The sequence below is a fragment of the Dermacentor andersoni genome, chromosome 1, assembly GCF_023375885.2.
Source record: "Dermacentor andersoni chromosome 1, qqDerAnde1_hic_scaffold, whole genome shotgun sequence".
NCBI classification, from domain to species: domain Eukaryota; kingdom Metazoa; phylum Arthropoda; class Arachnida; order Ixodida; family Ixodidae; genus Dermacentor; species Dermacentor andersoni.
Genome location: NC_092814.1, coordinates 325,364,939 through 325,389,088, shown reverse-complemented (window position 1 = coordinate 325,389,088; position 24,150 = coordinate 325,364,939). Strand labels below are relative to the sequence as shown.

Below are 24,150 nucleotides of genomic sequence, written 5' to 3'. Positions count from 1 at the left end.
TTCGGAAATTAATTCTAAGTAGCGTCGAAACATTTTAAGAGAGAAAGTAAATGCAAATACATGTAGATGGGTTAGCCAGGCACACGTTTGGTTTGCTTCCCTACAAAAGGGGAAGCCCCAGCTGCACTACATAGTCGAATGTCTACCTGAAAGTTAGGTGATGTGACAGATACGGGAATTTTCAAGTATAAGATGGAGTCGGCTGACGCGAGATGGTCATAACTGGAGATCGTTAGCAGAGGCGTTCGTCCTGCAGTAGACCTAAACTAGACTTATCACAACAAGGGACGTAAAGGGATTAAAAATGAGAGAGAATGGAGAACTGCGCGAACATCCGGAGGAGAACATCTACAAGAATGCACAGGCAGTCACAGGTGTCACTCGGGGATTGCAGCAATGCCAGGGTTGCTGTCTAAGCTATGGATGCACGTTGTCAGGGTTCAAGTTGCTTTGTCACCAAGAGTATATCCTAGGGTCTAGGGTATCTATAATGTGATTCGGAGTAGAGGACCCTGATCACCGTAGCGGGGACAGATGCGCGGAAGAGAAGTTGGACGGATTTCTAACCTTCACTGCTGGCTGTCGCATGACGGCGTGTCGCCTGCTTCAATGAGCAATAAGTACACGTTTGCCACAAGCGGCACAACAATATTGCGTCGCAGCGGAAGAAATTTTGAGGCGGCTGCAACTTAAGGGAATTCGGATCGATAGCGCGTAGGCCACAGTTCAACATTTCCACCGTTTTTCGCACCATTCTCGGTCTATCCAGGCTGAGAAACACGGTATATGAGATCAATAACAAGTATCGCACTGTCAGGGACCAAAAAGGACATCACAGTTTTGGACATTCGTTAATGCTCAAATGAACTTTGCCGTCACAGAACATGCGATAGTAAAATGCCGATACATCAAAAAAAAAAAAAAAAGAAAGCATTCCGCACGACCGCCAAATACAAGTTATAGCTATCGCTCCTCTAACCAACCCCCCTACCCCCTCCCCTACTTCCATCCCGAGACACCCCATGTCGTAATGTGATGAACTGTAGAAGAGAGGCCAGAAGAAAAAAAAAAAAAAGCTTTTCACCAGAAGTATCCTCATACAAAGATGGGATTTATGCAGGACAAGACCAAAAGAGGATGATTCTTGCACTGTGGAGTCCCGCATGCGAGAAGCCCCACAGTGCGACCGTATCTAACCTCTTATCTCCCTCCAAACGCACGCCACGTTGCTTTCCCTGATATATTCTTACATTGAGGGCGTCGAACATGCCATGCTGAATACACCAGTGATACTAGCTGCCCTTTGGCCTCGGAATAGTTTATATATCGGCCTTAAGTCAGTCACTTAGGCCTTCCGCGGTGGGATATGTTACTCAACCCTCCCCCCTTGGCAACTATACCTTCCTTTCCTTTTTTCTTTTTTGTTTTTGTTTTGTTCTTGCTGTTATCAAGTAGGAATGCTGGAAGAGCTCTAGGTATAGTGAAAAGTACGCTATTCGACGAACGGAGGTTAGTTGAGCCCACTAGAAAAAAATGCGACTCGAATTTGGCCCCTTTCTGCTCACATTCAATTTGCAGAGCGCTGCAAGGGGTACAGAATGGCCGAAACGCTCCAGGAATTCCGCACCGTCGCCTGCTGCAGCGTAGCCCCGGCGGCGCGAAGCGGGTGCGCGCCGGACGGGCGCATGGGCGCTTCCTAATCGGAACGAACGTGCCCCCCCCCCCCCCCCGACGGCCTTCTCTCGCGCCGTGGGAAAGAGGAAGGCGGTCGCGCACGCTGCCTGATGAATGAACCACGCAGGCGAGGAAGCCCAGGCGCGTGCGTGGGCCGTGCCCGCGCGCGTTGAACGTGCGCAGGCGGGGCGCACGCGCTGCTGCAGAAGACGCCGCCGAGCGAGCGTTCGGCCGGCGTGTCCAGTATCGCAGCCATTAAAATATCGCCCTTCTTGAGTTGCGCGCGCACTTGCGAGAAGTGCTCTATGCGAGTGCCGGCAGCCGCGGCATGCGAGACATCTCAATTCCATCGAGAAACCTCATACGCCGGAGCTTGCGCTCCGGCTTTGTACGAGGGTCTGTCAAGGTCGACCGCCGACTTTTGGCCATAAGAAATCGACAGATAACTGCCAGCCTTATGAAACTTTCAAACGACATTCAGGGAACCCTATTTTAATGTCGCACCCCCGGAAATATGTATTTGGCGTGTATGCGACATACTTTCTTTTTTTTTTCCTGAAGGGAGAGGTGAGGCCGGTGCGAAATTTTGAAACGATTACAAGCACAGTACGGCGATGAAACGACGTCACGCATGCGAGTCCAGGAATGATGTCGGCAGCAAGCTCTAATTGATCCCCTGGAGAGCTGGAAACTGCCGCTTCCGCTTACTAAATTTTATAGAAGCGTTGAGCGAGATCAGGTGCTTAGATTCTGTAGTCTCCGACTTACTTAGAGTCCCTGAACACTTCTAACAGAAACTCCGTCACTCAAACAAGAAAAAGGGTTCACGGGTAAGATGGAGACCTGAAGGAATGGGCAGTGGCCTCAGCACGAAGCCAACGTTTCGACAAGTTGTCTTCGTTAAGTCCCCTTGATGAAACGGCTATTACGTGCCTGACCGGCAAGACCTCAAGAAGCGGAGACCTGCACCACGCGACCTACACGTGACCCACGTCGGCTATATACGCATTACACTGCCTCCGGGATCGGCCCAGTTTATGCGGCGAGAAACCGACTGAGCAGATGCGCCGATCCCCCGGGGAGCAAGAAGTCATAGCAGGCTTCGCTATAATAAAGGAATTGTTGCGCTTCAAGGCGTATATACTTGTATCATGTGAGGGTATTTAGGGAACCGGTTGTTCTTTCACTGCATAATTCAGTCAAAAAGATAGCCGGTCAACAGCGCATTTGTATGGATAGTGCATACGGGGCTACATATAAGCCGACTCATCGTATGTGAATGTTGTCCTGTGCGCATGCTATTCGGCGACATAGCTGCAGCAACACCCAGTAGCAGTCGCGGTCAGCAAAGGCCAGGACGGTTCGCAAAGAAAGAAGACGACGTTGATTTCTACGATGCCTTCCTTGGCTTGTCTGCTGGCTTCATAGGATTGTGCTATACTAACAAAAAAATGTTGCTTCTCGGTTGCCCTGAAACCTCGTTCACTATCATATTGTACATTTTACGGAGTGACAAAATATGAATGTATAGTGACAATCAAAATCCACTTAAACACGATATGAAATCGTCTCCAAAGCCTTTCACTGGCCAGCTCAGGTGATGTGATGACTAATGCAGTCTAAATTGATTAGAGATGCGTTCAACCAGTACAATCAGCCAATCCCTAACTGGTGCAGAGTAAGCGATAAAGTCGGCACTATTGCAAGCACTCCACTTAGCGCAAAGTGGATGGTTGCAAGTGGATGGATGCAAAGTGGATCAATACGTAAACCCATAGGTTAAAGGTTGGAAAATGCAGGCCGTGTAAGAGTTGGAGTGGGGCATGTCAAAAGGGGTAGCGGGCCAATGCCGTCGTCCGACTCATCCACGCTAAGGACGTTGTTGTAGGGACGAACGCATTCTCATTGAGAACTAGGAGTATATATTGGGTTTATTTACAGTATCTACATGAAGAGTGGAGAACGTTAGGTCTCATCAGCCTAGCGTCACTGAATTGAAGCCACTGAGGAACCAAAAAAGTCTGCTGTAATTCCCTCTGTCCTCCCTAGATCCTCAGGCCGGGGAAATCTGCCGCCCCACCTTCGTCCAATCGGAACGTCCAAAGTCGTCGAAGGACCGGCATTGAGGTCCAGGGTTCATACAGTCGTTCCCGCACCTTTGTTCACTGAACACGCAAATAGGAGGGTAGCTTCGTAGACGAGGATTGCCACGCTTGACTCAAGCTAGCGCGTCTTGGTTCCTGGGATGACCCAGAAGTTAGCTGGAGAATGTGTCAAACGACCGTGGTGGTTACCGGAGTCCGTGAGGAAACGCCGTAGAACCCCCTTTCCCAGGAGTTTCTTGCTTCCATCGTCCGTGACAGCGACAGTGAACCAGCAAACATTCGATTCAAGTTCGACACCGAGAAATGTGCAATGATTAGATGGTATATTGCACAGTTATTCACATACACCGGGAGTAAGTGGCGCCGTTTTTTAGACCTAGAACTGAAAACAACCAACTTTGTCTTAGATGGATTAATAACAAGCCTATTTTTATGGTATCAAATAGTAACGCTCTGCTGATCACTGTTTATCTGGGAAGTTACGGCTGGAATGGAGTCATTTGAAGTGAAAATGGTGGCGTCATCAGTGTTGAGTAAGGATTCGGCGTGTGGTGACAAGCAATCCGATAGGTCATTAATGTTGGTGAGGAATAGAAGAGGGCATAACATAGAGCCTTGTGGGACCCCTATGTTGATTGTCTTGGTGTCAGAAAGCATGCCTGAAATAGATACAGTCTGAGTACGATTACGTAAGTAGTCAGAAATTAGTTATCGCGGCGGGCCAGTAATTATACCAAATGAAGAGAGTTTGTTCAAAAGAATAGAATGACTGATCAAGTCAAAAGGCGTGACTGAAGTCAATGAAGACTGATCCAAGAAACTTGCTGTCGTCAATCGTGTTTCTGATGTTTTCACTAAGCGTAGCCAACGCAAAATTAGTGGAAGCACCTGACGAAATCCAAACTGATGTGGCGATATTAGCTCAAACTTGTTAAGGTAATTTGTAAGACGTTGAAAAAATTATGGGGTTTTACGTGCCAAAACCACTTTCTGATTATGAGGCACGCAGTAGTGGAGGACTCCGGAAATTTCGACCACCTGGGGTTCTTTAACGTGCACCTAAATCTAAGTACACGGGTGTTTTCGCATTTCGCCCCCATCGAAATGCGACCGCCGTGACCGGGATTAGATCCCGCGACCTCGTGCTCAGCAGCCCAACACCATAGCCACTGAGCAACCACGGCGGGTGTTTGTAAGACGTGTGGAAAGTAACCGTTCAACAACCTTACTAAAAAAGGAATAATAGCGATGGGCCTATAATTGCGGATGACTGATCTATCGCCCTCCTTATAAATAGGAATTGTCTTGCTTTTCTCTGGTTCAGAAGGAAAAATAGAGTGCTTAAAGATTAAACTGACAATATGAGCAAAGATAGGAGCGATGACATGAACAATGCCCTTTATTTGCCTAGCGGGCATGCTTTCAAGTGCAGCGCCAGTTGCCAGTTGTTTTATGATTCAAGATATAATTGAGCGGTCGTGAGGTTGTAATTCTTTCGGAATTCTTTTTTTTTTCTTTTTTTATTATTTTCTTTTTGCACTGGCTTGTCCACCTCCAATTTATGTTTCATTTCTGTATGCTATAATTCCTTAAATTTGTACTACCTGATTCTTGACCTGTGCCTCAGAGTATATACGAGTATGTGCGACTTCCACATAGGGGTCTACTCTACCAAGTAGAGACGCCCTGCGTGGAATAGTCGGAAGAGGCAAAGGTAAGGGGGTCGAGGAATGCGTTGGCTGTGTTACACGTCACTATCGGCGCAAAACATGACCTCTGGGGTGTCAACGTGTCCCAACGAAAGCGTATATGGTGAAAGTATTATTAGGTACTTGCGAGTCGAGGAATGACGCCGGGCGATAATGAGAAATAATGTGTGTGTATACAGCGCCATATGCAGATATGAAGTATTTAACGCTTTGAGCTGATCGCGTTCGTGAGATAGCCGGGTTTTTGTTGTTGCTGTTTATTTATTTATTTATTTTTCCTCCTTAGGCATGGAATTGGCGGGTGAACTGAGACACAATGAAGTTTAATGGAATGGCAAAATTGTTTGCGAAACCATACGAAAGGGAAGAAAAATAAAAAGCGAAAGCCGAATGGGCATGCATAAATAGGATAAAAATAAATCATCGAAATATTCGAAGAAAAAGAAAGATGAAAAAAAAAAGGCTGGATTTCGCGTTTACCGTCCTCTCCATTACGCCGTCCATTAATCAGACCGCGTTCCACTTTACGAAGTATAGTCCTAGATCATCGTGGCGTCCTCTGACATCATATACAAATAAAAAAAATCAGCAAAAAAAATGTTTTGGTTAGCCGAGCGAGGTACACGCAGGAGACAGAAAGAGGCAAGGGCATGTACGAACTGGAGGCAGCTATTGTTTCAGACGCAATGCGTTCCAGTAATGGATACCTTCTCCGACCAAAAGGTTTGTCATGTCGCGATCACTGTCTCTCTGTGTGTTTGCCGTGCCATAGAGAGTATCGATACGCGTGCGTGCCTCGACGCAATTGTGACCACCCCGTATACTTGGACGGAAAGGAGCGTGATCGATCGGCCACGCACTCACGGAGGCTTCCTACGCGCAGCAACAACCGGTGCGCACTGCTACCTCGATGCCCCGTCATTCTCGGTGCCCTTAAACCCGCGCTCTCCTCACGATATATATATATATATGTATATATATCGTATATAGCGCTCACAAACTGCCAGAAGGTGCAGGAGAGTCTGAACCTGTACGGAGCCGGTATACGCACTCAACGCGATTTCATTCCAGCAGGATGCATGAACTGGGCTCGTTGGAAGTGATGCTTCCTGGCTGGCGCGGAGTACGGGTTTGGCTGAACGCGCCGCGCGGACCTCAAATTTGGTTGTTACCCGCCGCCGGGGCACGACTGCTCAAGGGGCCGAGTGACACTTCTTCATATACGGGAAGCTGCCGTTAGCTCGGTCATGCGCTGCGGACGAAACGAAATCAAATGCCGGGTCGATGTAAGCGGCAGGCGTCGTTTCGCGCCTCCAGAGTAAATTGTAAAACGAATATACGCATGGCGTGCACGGCCCTGCTATGTACTGGCTCGGTGAATATAGAGCGGTGCGGCTGAAGCAAGCTTGCCCGGGTGCACCGCGACTTTGCCATCACCGCGAAGGGGAAACAGAAAGACACACTCTTCTTTTTTTTTTTTTTTTTCGAGGTGGGCTGCCTTAAGTTATGAGAAAAATGATTTCACCTGTATTTCTAAATTACCCCCCAACATCACGAAAAACACCACTCTTGCCGCGAGAAGACGCTCCGGTAAAGCAGAAAAGGCGCAAAAGCGATAGACGCGTGACGACGTCGCCTTGCAGTTCCCGCACTACCCGCCGTGACATCAGGAATTTCGACGGCGTCTGCTGGGTCCTAGTTAATTTTTCATGGGTCAAAATGGGCTACATTGGGTGTAAAGGAGCCAAGGAATGAACATGGCAAGTTTGGGGAAATTTCACTGAGGCCCAACGCGATCCAAATATGAAAGAAAAAAATCAGTGACGTCACACTGACGTATACCGGCTTGGCGGTTTCATCGCGAAATTAAAAAAACAAAAAAACACATTGACCTTCATTTTCTTTTCTGATAAATAAGCTATTATCGCGAAATTAACGACTATATAGTTCTCAAACAATACTTTATGAGTCTAAACTAATTTATTGTTTTGCTTTAGTGTCCCTTTAAGGCATATAAAAAAAACTTATGAAAATGACTGTATAACACCGCATCGTGCAGGAAGTCTAGTAAGGCTCTGTAATGACCGGAATCTTGAATACACGTGCTGAGGTCAGCATGCCGGTCTCTGCCGGGGCCAGTTCACCTGAGCAAGGGCTCCCAGATACGCCGTGTGCCTGGGGGCAAGTCCATAGCAGGTGGCACACATCAGTGCCGTACAGTGCCAGGGTCATACACTCTTTGGGCTCACTCACTACGACATAAGATATAGAAGGCCAACGCAAGGCTCTTCCTCGTGCACGCCCATGGCGAGCGAACTCGTGCTTTTGCGTAGTGAATCCCTGGGCTGAGCGCGAAGACTTTCGGCACCGGCCTCACCCTCCCAGATCGCCTATTCTTTTTCCCTCCTTCTGCTGCAGCGAACGGCAGCACTGCTTCCATTCCGCTTCCGCGAATCGTTCTGCGCAACTCCGGGATCGCCTTCCTATACATGCTTCGAGCAGCGGTTGCCATGGGACCGCTATCGGCGGCGCAGATGAACAACTTATGCGCACGGACGGACGGACAATAACGACCATAGACCTTATTTGTTAGCTCATAAATGCAGTAGCCGCAAAGAGGTAAAACGCAAGGAGACGAAATAAATACGAGCAAAGCAAATTAGCACATGTGGCGGAATGAAAGCACAATTGGAAGCACGTTCAGATATGCAACAAGTATATTCCTCCGTAGCATGTGAAAGCGCGTTCTTTGACATTAAACGAGTAGCACGCGACAATCAGTTAATTGCATAGTTACATTGTACGTGGAGAAAAAACTGTATTTGAATATGATTTAGTACGAGCGCGGTCGGATTTTTTGTTTCGAGCGCAAGAACTAGTAGAAATTTCTTTCTTTGGCATGTTTTTGTTGTTACATAGGCTAAGAACTTAGTTGATAACTGCATGCCTTAATTTCAGAGAATCAATCTGGAAATGCAATATCAGTCAGTTATTGCGGTGCATGCTGGTGAAAAAAGATTAATTAAGGCGCACTGGTCATGCAATGGCATACAATATAAAGTGCGCGTAATATACACAACGCGCCAGCAGCGCGTAGTTCTTATTTGCAGCAAGGTTCTTATTTGGTTATGAACTTCACACTCAGAAGCGTCTCCCTTCCTCTCTAATGTTGCCCTCCCAGCTGTACCTCATCGTAGGGAAAGGTTGCCTTGAAGCTACATACATTGCTATAGCAGGTCCCAGATAATTGAATAATGACCGGCGATTTGTTTGAATGTATACAAGCCGCTGGATTTACTTAAGCACGGTTGATTTCCTGTTGGCCAAGATACTCCTGGTCGTCATATCGAACGTCCCCGGAACTCGAAATGGTCACATCAAAACGGGCATGCCCGTGAAGTTGAGGCTTACTTACCGACATCCGTAGGTAAACCACGTTGCTATACGTATGGGGAGAACCGCAGTGTCCCATGATATTGCGCGTGCGTTTGCTTGCGGTCGACTAAGGCCGCAGTCCTCTTAATGAGGACGCGGTTCGACCGTACAGCGCCATAAACTGGTGTTCAGAGCCACAGACGGCATCAGGCGACAGTCGCGGAGCTCGCAAAAGTTTCCCACGTGGCACCAAAGTGCAGTCTCTCGGGCCGCACATTGATCTCCTTGACAGCGCTTCATCGGTAGACGTCCCTGTCCCCTTCGGCAATGCATGCAGTCGGCGGTTCGTCGTGCATCGACTGAGGCCCGACAAACAACTTGTCCCTCTATTCGATGGCAATGTGCGTGCGCCCTGTCCACTGCTCGCACAAAGACGTGGAAAGGCTGTCGGTGGGCTCGGCTTTGAGTTTGCCTTTGCCGCACCACGCGAGTGGTGCGGCAAAAGCAAGCTCTGCATCACAAGTTCATCGTAAGTTGGCGGTTGCCGCGGTTCCTCGAGAAGCAAACATACTCGACGCGTTTTGAAATCGATTTACTATAGTCTTCCAAAAGTGGCCGCCCCCGAGCGAAATGGAAAGCGTCGTGACTTTAATCAAATGAAACGAAGTCAATTTTATTTATCTTCATTACAAAGGAAGGGGGTACCGCATTAAAGCTGCTAAACTAAGCAGCTCGACGGAGCGGCTGCGCCGATTGATTACGCCCCGAAGGACATGTCCTGGAGTCGCAGCGGAGCGCACTCAGAATCGCTGAGCCAAGGCTTTTGAGGGGCCTCCAAGCCTGCGGGCCCTAAAAAAAGTTTCGTCCGCATGAGCAGATAACAAAATATTCACTATCACCTCCCTCAGTTAGATGCGTGTTCTCCACAACCCTCTTTGGAAAAAACTCTATTCGCAAGCAAACTCGTGACAGAGCTGCCGTCGATATAAGCTCCCCGTCACGCAGTACGTCAGCCGAGGACACGTTTTTTTACACTGTTCTACTGACAACTATCAGCGGTGGTAAACTAATCCGTTAAGATATGAACCTGCAAATTACTAGAGTAATGTGCGTTTGCGCGAACTACCTTAACGTGCTGATTCCTGCGCTGCAATGGTGCTTGCTCGAAGTTGATGTGAACTGATCGACAGAGACCATGCTTCGAATTTATTTTCATTTCACTTCTGTTTTTAAAGACTGTCATTACTACCTGTGTCATGTGTTAATTGTAACGTACAATATGTGCTCACTTGAACTTTCTATGAACGCTGCGCTGGCGCGATGCGATTTTTACCCGCCACGGTGGCTTAGCGGCTGTGGTGTTGCGCTGCTATGCACGCGGCGGCCGCGTTTCGATGGGGGCGCGAAATGCAAAAACGCCCGCGCCCCGTGCACTGGGAGCACGCGTTTAAAGATCCCCTGGTGGTCAAAATTATTCCGGAGTCCCCACACTACGCTGTGCCTCATAATAAAATCGTGTTTTGGCCCTTAAAACGCCAGAATCCATCCATCCATCCGATTTTATTGCGATAGCATTTGTATGGACACTGCAGGCGCATTTTTGCCGTCGCCGTCGCCGTGATGTTCCGCATAAAGTCGAAGGACGATAACACCGTTGCCGCGCGTCGTATGCTGTACGTGCGAGTGAAGGCACGCGAAGGAAGCCAACGATCGCGGCTCAATGTGGCCTGCGCGAGGGAAGAAAGCGGAGAGCAAACGCGCCGTCTTCCGTAGCGCGAAAGGCCGTGGGGGGATGAGAGAGAGGGGGGAGGGTCTGACTACCAGGTCTAGTTCGCAGGGGCATCGAGGACAAGTCAGAGACAAGATGTGAAAAGACTGATCGACTGGGTTCAACCTCCCAAAGGCACGCTGAGATTGCGAAATACTCCGTAGTGAAGAGCTCAGAATTGTAATTTGGACCACCTAGGTACCGTTAATGTGTCCCCAAAGCATATAGTACACGAGCGTTTTTGCATGCCGCCACTATGGCAATACGGCCGCTGCGGCCGCGGTGGAGGGGGAGGGGGGGAGGGATCCAATCCGCGACCTTGGGCAAAGCAGCAGAGCGCCATAGCCACAGCGCTCCCGCGGCGAGTCGCGATTAGGTAAGAAACCAGGTAAGTGGGCCCTGAGTCCTCAGGGTTGCATCTCCACAGAAAGATATATGAAAGATCACAGACTGGCAGTGCATCGCGTCATGGGAGAAGAGATTTGCAGACGCGTGGGCGAATGAAGTGTCCATAACGGGAGGTGTGCGAACGTGCAATTATTACTTTCTTGACCACCCGGCCAGCGTGCCCGCGGTCAGACAAGCGAGTAGGCTGTTGGGACAAATCTAGAAAGTAGATAATGTGCGTGCGTGTCAGAACAGTTTTGTAGGTGAACGCAACAGATATGGTGCAGCATCTGGGCATTTGCAAGGGGGATTGATTGCCCGTCCGTGCGTGGTTCTACCATGTTCTACGTAGAACGAGCGCGCACACTTGCAGGAAAACGGGAAACATGTTGGGAGGAACGCGACGACAACGACGCTGTGCAGCCCGTGGCAGCCGTGCACACGGGTCACCTTCTTACAGCGAACGTTATCTACAGCGGTCTTATCACCGCGGTCCTCCCCTTGCACACTCGACGAGGAGCCTGCGCAGCGTCTCGGGCCAACGCTTCCGTTCGTGGCGAAAGCGCACGATAGCCACCCCCATAGAATAACGAACCAACTTCACAACCAACAGCACCCTTTCGAGCAACGTCCCCAGTCAACGCGCACCTACCGGTTGTCGCTGCAACTCTTGCAGCGCTTGCGCCACCCGACGGAATGCGTATTCTCTGACAAGTACCTCACAAAATGAGCAGCGCTAATAGCCCTTTTCTGGAGCTGAGCCGTGCTCCCTTAAAGGCTGCGGAATTACAAGATTGCCGCGCGACTGGCTACTCGAGACACTTGCATGTATTCGCGGGCTTCTTTTACGCTTGGCAAAACACCTTTAGGGAGCACGTATTGAGCAACAGAAAGCCGTATCGGGAGTTCCTCGTGTTGCTCTACAATTTTCTCATTGGCACTTTTAATCGAATTATAATGATTGGGATGTTGATTAATTATTCAATTAACGCTAATTATCTAATAGGCGGAACGCAAAACATATTTTGAGTGTCTCCAAGCGACGACAAACAACATTGCCTTGGTTCTATCCAGCTACGTAACACTTGCATACTTTTTAAATTTGGCTCAAGTGAAACACTCTGGCAGCGCCAACTTTTCCCTTCTCACAAAGAACCACTTTCTCTCCTTGTCAGTCGGCCTGGATTTAGAATGTTTGTCACTCTTCGGTTCGTCCGAACGAGACGAAGGTCTTTCAGCGTATCTTTAGCCATCATTTCGCCGTTTGCTCAGCTATCGAATCTAAACCACTGCCGCTCTGTGGACTATAAACGCGTCGCAAACTCGTCGCCGGTTATTGTCTAGAAGCCATACCATAGCCACGTGACCGCTGACCGCAGTGTTGGTTGTATAGCAGCCAGTATGGTGCCAACAATTCTGCACCGACAGCTGGTGGCTGGCAAGGCACCTCTGACGCACCTTATTTCCCTGAGCGACGTAGCCCGTCTGCCAGTTCAGGCAGCACGGAAACCTAACAAGCGAAATTTTATTGCCTTCCTTGAAAATGACGTTAGTGCTTGTATAACATTAATATTTCATTTGACACTCCCTGCTACCTTCTGACACGCTAATGCGGTCACTTGTAATGATTATACAAGACTCGTTCTCTCACCGATTACGCACTAATGAAAACGCTGGTCACGTACGGCAGAATGATTCAGTTCTGCCATGCGCACGTACGTACTCAGCCGCCGCCACTCATGCAAAACGATGAGTGTCATTCGTGATGCCCAGTGCATACTTCGCGGACCAGCATTCACGTGCGAACGGCAACCACGCATTGCACGTCCGAAGCACCCGAAGAGCGGCCAGTACACAGCAGCATACATATTCACAATAAAAAAAAAAGTTAAAGACGTGGCTTTCCTAAAGGATATGAAATCGTTGTCTTCCTCACCGGTTAAAAACGACACCACCAAGATCTTGTACGCGCGTCGAACAAGACGTGAGTAATATAGGTTCGCACACCAAGTTTCTTCGTCCTTGCCGTGTGCGCGGGTTGCGAGGCACCAAGATGCGTATTCATTCATGCAAATGACTGCGGCCGTTTCCTGAATGTAGAGTGACCACGAGCAGCCAGAAAGCGGGCTGGATTAACCTGCGTTCACTCGGACAAGGTTGGCCGGAATGCCGGCGAAGATGGCGCTGCAGCACGAGCAATAAAGGCTACACACGGGATGCGCTGCGCCTTTGAGAGCGCGTGAAGGACGTTGCTTGCAGAACTCGCCGCGCTCGTTTTCCACATAGTTTAACGCGGGAACACAGAAGTGCCAGTTGGCTTTCGTATACAGACTGCCGAAGGTGAACAGCTCGAAGCAGCCGTTACTTGTAAATGTTAACGCATGGTGCGTTTTGCTCTCGTGTGTGGGCCTTGCCGCGTGCAGGCCTGACATGCTTCTGCAGATGAACGAGGACCCATCTGGAACATTTCTTTTCTCTACAATAAACAGAACTGGAGCAGCCCATAGTCGTTATGTCCAACTATGCTCAAATAATTACGTAGCCAACCACTTAGTCACACCCCGAATAATAATAATAATAATAATAATAATAATAATAATAATAATAATAATAATAATAATAATAATAATAATAATAATAATAATAATAATAATTTATTTACCGTGCTCAGGATCAACCGTGAGGTCTGAGTGCTGGCGCACGCATACGTTGATAAAAAAAAAGACAGCAGGGGCATATACGTAAACAAAAAGCAATGAATAAAAAGCACAATCTTGGAAAGAAGAGAGTACATACAGCAAGGCGCAAGTTGACTACAAAAGAAAATGGAGGAGAAGGGCAGTTGAACAATGTGTGAAACTATGACACAACAACGCAAAGCTCGGGGAAAAAAACAATGACAGTGAGTTATGAAAAATATCAAGATCACGAAAATAAGCGCTATAGAGACCCTGTATTCTGTGGGCGGCTGAGTGTTGGCGATTACAGGCAGGAACATGGAAAGGTCTGTGTTCTCTGGTGATATTGTGCGGAATACAAAATATGACCCCACTGGATAGTTCGGGGCAGGTGAGGGAACCGTGAAGGAGGTTGAAAAGAGACACAAGATCAGCGCAATCACGTCGGCAGCGAAGTAAGGCCAATGACAACAATCAAACGGTGCTAGAACGAGGTCCAGTGTCCGTGTTAGCAAAGTGGTGGTGAAGTGCGCATAGAAACATTTTCTGGGCCCTAATGTCACTTTTGGATCTAGAAATGCCATTCCAGACCACCGATGCGCATTCGAGTTTAGGAAGACAGGTTGTTATGTACAACTTGTGGAGCGGTGGAGGAAGAGTGAATTCCCTCGACAGTCTGCAAAGAGATCCAAGAGAGCGCATAGCCCACATGCAACGCGTTTGGTGTGAGCAGAAAAGCGTAAGGTTTTATTAAAACGTACGCCGAGATCATTGATCTCACAGACCTGACACAGTGATACAGAATCTGCAGAATAAGATTTAAAAAAAATGCTTGCTGTGAAAATCACGACTTTGGTCTTAGAAGCTTTCAAGATGAGGTTATTATCTTTGCATCATTTAGAAAAAAGAAAACAGGTCAGACTGCAGGATGCGAGAGTCATCAACAGTATGAATTTCCTTTAAAATATTGATGTCATCGGCGTATAGAAGGAATTAATAATTCCGAATAGCGGAAAAAACGTCATTGATAAAAATTTTATAAAGGAGTGGTCCTTGAGAGATGCCGCTGGCTGCCATATAAAAACGTTTGGTCATTGACGTTAACAAAACATGATCTATCAAGAAAATAACTGTGCAAGAGATTGACACTTGACGAGTCAATACCAAAGTGCGTAAGCTTGATCGGAAACCGCGAGTGACTGACTACATCAAAGGCTTTGCTGAGGTCACAGCAAATTGTGTCTAGTTGCCTACTTTGAAGTACCGGCGCGGATGATATGTGTCACGAAATTGGCGAGATTTGTGATAGTGGAGTGGCCCGTGAGAAATTCATGCTGATTCGGAATCAATAAGTTCTTCACAGTAAAAGACAATATGTTGCGAAGAGTGAGCTCAACGACCTTAGACGTGGCACAGGGAATAGAAATCGGGCAATCATTCGAGGCATCGGCTTTACTGCCAGCCTTAGATACAGGAAAAACACGAGCAATAATAATAATAATAATAATAATAATAATAATAATAATAATAATAATAATAATAATAATAATAATAATAATAATAATAATAATAATAATAATAATAATAATAATAATAATAATAATAATAATAATAATGGTAACAAGCTTCTGTCACTGTTCGAGGGTTCGAAATTCTTCTGCAATGCTCGTCTCTAGAGGAGGCAACAGAGCGCTGAATAGCAGTCCTGAACGGAAGAAAGTCTGTAGCTATAAGAAGTGAGTGTACTTGGTTTCATTACTTGGAGACATGAGAAGCTTCCAGAGGCAGGAGCGAAATGCAAGAGCGGGTACAAAAGCAAGGAACAGGGAAAAAAAAAGAAACTGAGCGAAAATAATTGTACGGCCGAAAGGCGCCTTAGCGAAAAAAATTTATTCGCCACAACTTACAAATTCATGAACTGACGCTGTTTGAAGGCATATATTGTAGATAGAACGCTGCTTTCCTCGCTAGCTGTCCCAGACCCAAGCATGCGATTCCTTCCACCCTCCCTCTCCTCTGGCACCGGCGGCTTCGGGTTGATAGACAGCACGCGCCCTGAGTGTTCTTTCTTTGTCGTCATCGACCGTTGCGCACTGCTTAAAATGAATCGTTTCTAGTTGCCCGCTTTATCATCCCTCCACATTCCAGTTCAGACCAAAAGGTCTGTCTGATTACGGTTTGTGCATGTCGGCTAAACGGCTCTGCACAAGGCAAAGGAAAAAAGAAAGGAAGAAAGAGAGAGAAAAAAAAAGGGGGGGGGGGGCTAGGAGAATTTCTTTTTTACCTTTCGATGCGCTTTTATTCTGGCTCTTAAGCCAGTGCTAAAAAAGTGGCGCTCAGAAGGGTTGGTTCGCCAACGATGTCGAGCTGGGGCGACGAAGAGTGCCGGTTGAACCAGTGCCCTCAGAAGCTGTCAAAGGCTCCCGCTGTGGTGACACGGGGGACGACGGGGCGCACTGCTTAATTAATACGAACTTGGGGCTTAATTGGGCCAGCGGGGAAACGAAGCAAGTGAGGAGAAACAAAGCACGTAAGCGACGATGCTCATAAACATTTCTGTCACGCGTCAGTCCCCGTGAGCTCGTTACTATTCCTAGACGCCGGCGAAAGACAAAAGAAAAGAAAAAAAGAAATCCCGAGTGTTGCTGAGTAGCTCGAAACTGTTGACGCATGTGCGTAGGCTGAACGTGGTCGCTGGGTACGGGGAAATGGGCGAAACAAACGAGAGAGAAAGGACGGATTAAAAGCTTGACAGCGTCACGTGCTGCTGAAGTTATGATTATGTTATGATTATGTTATGAAGTTATGATTGCAAGCTGACTTCGTGGAACTCTTGTTTAGCGTACTGGCTATGGAAGACGTGGGATCGCTCTGAGTTTTCGGATCCGTTCAAAGATCGCGATATTTGCAGTGCGCACGATGTAGGCCGTGGACACCGCAAGCGTCATTACATGCTTATGCAATGAATTAGAACGCTTTCGCTATTTGTCGATGACAAGAAGTCGCCACAGTGCAGTTTTCTATTAAGTACGAGCCGGCGAAGATGGCTATAGACATAGGCTGCGTTTAAGAGTGGGCATTCATTATGCACGAACCGAATGTGTACAAAAGGGTGAGAGCGAAGTCGATCGTCGGAACACATGTAGGCTACGGAGCCACCGTTTGCCCTCCAGCTCTTCTCTTGAATACCTTGGGTTCGAACTGAGTGCGCTCAAACAAGCATCAGCCAAGCACAGGAAACGAGCCCGAATGTACCGGCCTGCTATCGCATTTTGCCTGCAAACGTCCTTACGTTTGGAGTAGAATTACACCCGGTAGTTCAGCAAAGAACTACCCCTCTACGCGTCTTCTGGTTGTTTGCTTACAGTTCACAATGGTATCTTGCTTTCGTACAGACAAAGTCACTGTTGAATCTAAAATGGGGAAAGGGGGAGGGCTGCTCCCTGCCATTTTTCTGGATCCACTAGTGGTCTTTTCTGTAGGAAGGGAAACATTTTTGCTAATTGAGGAATGGGGGGGGGGGGGGGGCGGTATCAAGCCGTGAGTGTCCGCTATTTCTCAAGCACTGTATTCAAGAGAGAATTACAAGCTAGGCCCTTACCCCCCAGCGCTACCACAGTAGTCTAGTTCCATCACCACACCTGAGGCTATAGCAGCAAACAGAAGGCTTTGCTCCTAACCGAGCCACATTCTCCGTGCATCCTATCCACGTAAAGTGACCTCCATCGCCACTCGGCAAGTCACGCTAGCGCTCAGAGTGTCGTGGAACCACGGGCCGGTTGGCACCAGATACGAAGTAAGCCATCGCGAGCGCCCGATGATGCGTGACGGTGGCACCTGTGGAACGTGTAACCCAGAGTGGCCGGTTTCTGGCTAAAAATCTGGCTCGCAGCTGGAGCTTTGCTTTTGGAAGTAAACCCCAACTTTGGCTAACCGGCTAAGCTGGCGAAACCAAAAAGAAAGTATGCCGAACGCCCGAGGGCGCAAGACTGAACCGAGGTACAACGAGATGCATCCGTACAAACCTGAACGCATCGCAGCGACGGCAACGTCCGATAGCGCGCACGTATACACATAAGACGGCTGTTGTGAATTCGAATCTTTCGCTCTCTCACGCATCTGTTGGTTTGCTCTGTCTAGTTTTCGAGATTGAAAACCAAGAAATTGCACCTATGTATATAGTGCCGCGACTCTCTCTCTCTCTCTCTCTCTCTCAAAGCTATAGGTCAAAACCGTCAACTAGTCGTCCGCCTCGACTTCGCGTACGGTGAACGTCGCGTTTCATTGATTTCGCGCGAATAATCCATAGCTATGCAGTCGATCTCTTCGGCAGTCAGCTGTGCAGTCATCTGTCATCGTTCTCAACTGAGCTATATATAGTTGGTTCATACTTTTCTGTAATTCAACATACAACTCACTCAGACGATGTGAAAACGAAGACCGGAACGCATTGCCGAGCTATAACTAAGTAACCGAATTTTGAATGATGAGTTACAACTATATCGGAGGATCGAATCACACACACACACACACACACACACACACACACACACACACACACACACACACACACACACACACACACACACACACACACACACACACACACACACACACACACACACACACACGCGCGCGCGCGCGCACACACACACACGCACGCACGCACGCACGCACGCACGCACGCACGCACGCACGCACGCACGCACGCACGCACACACACACACACACACACACACACACACACACACACACACACACTAGATATGGATACACGTATCTAGAAACGCTCTTGTCCAACAGTGTTGTGATGTCAATCCTTTCCATCCTTTCTGGACTCGATTCTATAACATCGCACTCATTTAGACGAACGCAACAAACGTACATCAGCGCCCTTTCTTCAACTTCTTATTTTGCTTCTTTATTTATTTGTTTGCTTTGTTTCAAGCAGCTACGAGCTAAAGATTTCCACACATTACTCCAACTATCAACTATACTTTTATGCTCTCGACTTCTCTCCACCGCTGACATTTGCCCGCGGTCGTCTCCATCGGCGCTCGCTTTTGAAAACGGCGGTGCTGCTATATGCGACGGGTCCTCCTTGTTGCGCACTGTTCCCGAGCTTCATCCACGGTGCGAAGTGTAAGAACGCGCCCTCCGTACCCAGCCTCATTGTTCGAGCGGATTCCTACACCGCTGGGCGGCCGCCTTTCCTCCTTCGCTCCCAAGCGTTCGAGCAAGCGTGCGCCGCTTAAATATATAACATTCAAGGCGCATCACTTTCGACCACACTCCGCCTAGACACATTTATTGCGTGCAGCGCGGCGTGATTCGATCAGCCGAGCCCTAAATGAAATTGGGCACTTCTGTTTCATTCACGCGTAAACCTCTCGATTTCTATATAAACTTGGATTGGTTCTTTATGAGAACGTGTAAAAAAAAAAGAAAAAAAAAAACATCTGACAGCGATAACCGCGAGCTGCTGTGAAGGTGCAAAAAATACACTTCTTCGTTCAGTCTATATTCCTAGCTACTCTTTTTCAATTAATTTTTTCAGGTCAATGCCCACTTCGGTAATGGTTAATTTCGTGCGCAGTGCTCGCAACGGGCTGTCCAATCACACGCGCTCGAAAGCCATCGGCGCAGACGGGCTATTTTCGAAAATCCCAGACGGACGAAGCGGCGGCGGCGGCGGAGCGATGTACCCTGTCGATATATAAGCGCGTATATAGCCGTATAGCTTGTAACTTCGGTGCACGGAATTGAGTCCACGGGGGCGGGGCGGGCACGCACGCGTTCGCGCAACAGACAAAGAGAATGGAAGCGTGACGCCCGCCCGTACAGACGCCCGCCACCTACGCACGCTGTGAGCCTTTTTTTTTCTCGTTTAATTCCACAGAAGCCGCGACTGCAGAGGGCATAGGCGACGCGCGTAGCGCGAGCGGCTCGTTTAATGTGCACACGCGCCCCCGCGCGTGCCCGTGGCGGAACGAACGCGCAAAGCCTTCCTTTCGCCCGCTCACCTTTAGCCCTTCTTGTGGGCGCTTTCTCTCTGCGCAGAAATGTCGTAACTTAGCTGCGAGTGGTATTCGTTCATTGAGCGCACACCGTGCGAGCCCGTTCAGCGTGCTCGCTCGCATCTGGGCGTTCAATTGACGCAACTGAAGCGCCGGGCGACTGGCAGGCGTATACGTTTCGCGAAGCGAAGTTCACTCTGTTAAGCCATCTTCGAATATCAAAGATCGCAAGCCTGAGCACGACTTCAATAATGCGCGCGCCCTTGCGTTCCGAAGCCGCCCATATACAACGAACGCGTGCCTGTCGCCTTAATGGTGACTCGCTGGGCCGACTGCGCCGAACATCATGTTCCGCATTCGGTGCTTAGCAGGTCGGAACTGTGTTACAATAGAAACCCCCCTTATAGGCTCCGGTTGATTCATTCCACAGTGAGTACTTTCGGCAATAATCTGGACTGAACCCGTGGGGAGTCTGACTTTACCGGACGCCATAGACAACTGCGTCCTTCACTGCAGTTCACAAGGTCAAAACATCGCGCACAGGGCCTTTATGTTTATGCCTTGAGCTGGCGCATCCACACTAATAACCTTCGAGATCGGACGGCCAACTGCGTTGACACCTACCATTCGCGAGACGGTTCTGATAGAGACAACTCCAAACAGAAACGCTACCCAACACATTTAAATCGTCAGTCGTACACCCAGACGTATACTCTCCTATATACAAGCCAGCTTTGCTCTCATCCAAAAGCAAATATTCCACATATATCATACGAATGCCCCGAGTACCCATGGAGGTCCGGAGGTCCACAAGAACTTTGCAGAGTGGGAGGCTGCGGTGACCAGCTCGGACCTTCACAACCGAAAGAGGGCCGTACTGCGCGCCTTTGGAGGTCGCAAGACGCCACCTTACGGACCTTCGACGCCAGGACGAAACCAGTCCTTAAAGAAACGAAGGGATGAAGATGTCTGGGCAACCGCTCTTACTCTTCCAACAATTTTGCCGAAATAAAAGATTTTCGTTCATTCATTCTGGTGTGCGTGATGCATTGTTCGTGACCATGAGGTATACTCGCGCAAGAAAAAGCGTCCACCCACCTAATTTTAATATAGTACTACAAAAACAGCGATTTCGAGGTCCTCAAAAAGCAAGGAACTGGGGTTCCTTGCTTTTTGAGGACCTCGAAAATACCTGACGAAAGCTTCCTCCAGTCAATTGAAGCACTAAGTTATCATTTCGCCATGTTTAGTAATTAGCCTATATCCATAAGAAGGCACCTCGCAAAAAGAAGAAAACTACACGGTGGAGCTATCGATAAAGAGGGTTGATACAAGAAAAGGTAACTTGCGGTTTATGTTTTTGGCATACAGCTGATGTATACCGCTACTCGCGGTCTCTCTTCGTCGAGCATGTAAGTACATAGCGCTGTCAGTGGTTGTCGGCACTTCATATTTTTGCATGCCTATAGGGCTTTAGATGTCCCGTTCATATAGGCATGCAAAAATATGAAGCGCCGACAACCACTGACAGGGCTATGTACTTACATCCCACGAAAAAAAAAAAAAGAAAGCTGAATTCCGAAGTTTTGTGCGCCAATACCATAATCTACTAGTGAGGCGCGTCGTGGAAGGGGGGGGGGGGGGGGGGCGGGTTTGCTGCGGATTAATTCTGATCACCTGGGGTTCTTTGACGCACGCCTAAATCTAAGTGCACGAGCGTTTTTGCATTTTGCCCCATCGAAATGCGGCCGCCGTGGTCGGAATCGAACCCGCGACATTGAGCTCAGCAACACAACGCCATAGCTATAGGCTATATACCGCAGCGGGCCTCCGTCCAACGAGGACGCTTGCTTTGGCGCAGGCAGCTTCAGCGGTCGGCTCCCATAGGTGCCAGCGCATTCAGCAGCGCTAGCGATGCAACAGCCACGTCCGGTCACCGCGGTCGCGTGGACGATGGACCAGAACCGGGCTAGGCCCCCGCCGCATTTTTTATAAACGCGCCGTATCGCGGAGACGCGAGCATGCGAGACACGTTCCGCGCTGTTCGCGCGTTCGGCCGCAGACTGCGGCTAGGCGGCGCAAGCTACACAGCCATTTCCTGTGCTTCCCGTTTCGTAAAACGCCGCCGCCGCAGCGTTCAGCGAGGTTCGTCCGAAGGATGCGCCCACGGCCTCCTTCGGCTTGCCCCCTGCGCACGGAGAGAAAGAATGCTCCGTGCCCCTGTGTGTCTATACAGAGGCCGCCTGGGATGGCAGACCTGCTAGACGGCGCGGTGACGGTTGCACGTACCCGCCTGCGCGAAGCCTATACGAGAGGAAAGTCGCAAGTGTGACATAAAGTTTCGCGTATTCGGCCCTGTTCTGCGAGTGAGAGGCATATCACCAGAAACCCAATCCGCGATTTACAGGCCATAGCAGTGAGCGCTGTATATAGACATTCGTTTGTCGGACGGTCGGTTGTTTGTCGGCACAGTGGCTGTGGTCTAGAATTTCATTTGACTGTCCAACGGATGCTTGGAACCGATGTGTAACCTCAACTACTTGAAAGTGCGCGTATGAAAAAGCATGCGCTTGTGAAGTTCACGGAATGCCCGTGTTCAAGCAAACGAATAACAGTGCCTCAGTGACATCGATTGGCTGGACAGAGAGAGAAGCAAGCCGGGCGATACACTCGTGTTGTAGCGCAATTGATTAAGCAAATGATGACGATCAATAGACAAGTCCTGCGCCCACTACATCAATGCCGCCTGTATTAACGTGTTTTGGGATGGGAAACATGCGTGCCATCCAAGTGCGTTCCAGCCAAGCAGCAAGTCAGGTCTCAGCAGCGACACGGAAAAAAAAAAAAAAGAATGAGGGCGCCCGGGCGCGCACGCGTTCGTGCGGTGCACGATATACCTGGCCTGAAAGAAAAGGTTGAACCGCGATTGGAGCCAGGTTTTATGCAGAAGCGAACAGACAAACAGAAGGGGGAAAAAATGTGCAGCCGTGCGTGCTCGTGTAAGCGAAGAGATCGAGATCGAGCGTGTCTAAACCAACAGAGTTGCCCAAATCCTTTGCCAGGAAAAGAACGCTGAGTGTGGACCAAATGGAGACCGCGGAAAGAGAATGACCGATCGGGACTGGCCCTAAGTAAGCGTGACGATGACGCCGTGCGCTCTTTCTTATAAGGAAGCACCCGCCACCTCGACATCCCTGTACCAGGTCGTAGCGGAGATGACTGCAACCTCCATCCAAGTCTCTGCCCTTTGGCTTAGCGCGACGTTTGAATTGTGCTCCCTCAAGGGTCAGTTGGCAGCTGAGTAATTATTTGCAAGACATATATTGAAATATACCAGCCACCATTCGACTCTACATATCTACGCCGACGATATCTGTATCTGGACGTCGGGGGGTGATGCAGATTCAGCTTGGCGCTCGGCTTCAGAAGGCGGCCTCGTTGATATCATGCTACCTTCGAAAACAAGGTCTGGAGGTGACGTGGGAAAGTGCGCAGTGGTGAAATTTACCCGGAAGCCAATGTTTGCATACGGCATATCAATCAACGGCCAAGTGATATCGTCCAGCAGAAGTCACAGGTTATTGGGGGTTGTGACTGACAGAGACCTGTACTGGACTCCTCACGTGAACTACGTGGAAAAGCGACTAATTCCTATTTGTCATCTGTTCAAGTTCCTTGCAGGAAAGAACTGGGGAGTACCCACACAATCCATGTTACAGCTGTAGAGGGTGTTGTTTGTTGGATTCTCGCGGTACAGCCTACCTGTTATGTCCAACACCTGCAAAACTAATCTGCATACAATTCAGAGTCTTCAGGCCCAAGCTCTGAGGATATGCTTTGGATGACCATGCAGTGCATCAACGGCTGAAAATATTGCCATTGCTCAAGATCATTCAATCACGACCCACATTGCCGTCGAGGCAATGCGTCCACATGTCAGGCACACTGCCCGGACCCCTTGCCACCATCTTGCCTTTAAAAAATTTTGAAAGTTTTCGCTGAAACACCCTGTATAGATGTGGAGCCACTGGCGTACTCTCATTTGTAAGACCACGAATATTTGTTTTCTCTCTTCACATCAGCAAGGAACATCATTTGTGTGCCAGCAAAGACAATTCAAAGGACACATGCATCAACGTACGAGAATTTGTGCTCGAAAAGCGTAGTTATGCCAGACGCTCCCACCCTTAATTCTCGCACTATAGGCCATCGTACAAACTATATCCCAATCCCGCTTTCTGCTACGTGCCTATAACAAAAGGGAAACAAAGAACGTCATGCACGGAGCGAGAGGGAAAAAAAAGAGAGAATATGTGGAAAAAATAGAGCATGAGCTGCAGGTTCGTGAATCAGACTGCTGACGGAGGCCAGGTAAAGTCCACATAAACGCCCACTAGCGCTGTGAGACACTGCGGTGAGTGAGAAGGGAAGCTCATC

The 24,150-nt window shown here is 48.8% G+C and overlaps 1 protein-coding gene across 2 annotated transcripts in view; it reads right to left on the bottom strand.

Moving 5' to 3' along the window:
• The window catches only part of LOC126516413 (rap guanine nucleotide exchange factor 2-like), a 635,146-nt gene that overhangs the window by 589,088 nt on the left and 21,908 nt on the right, over positions 1-24,150 (bottom strand). The window lies entirely within an intron of this gene.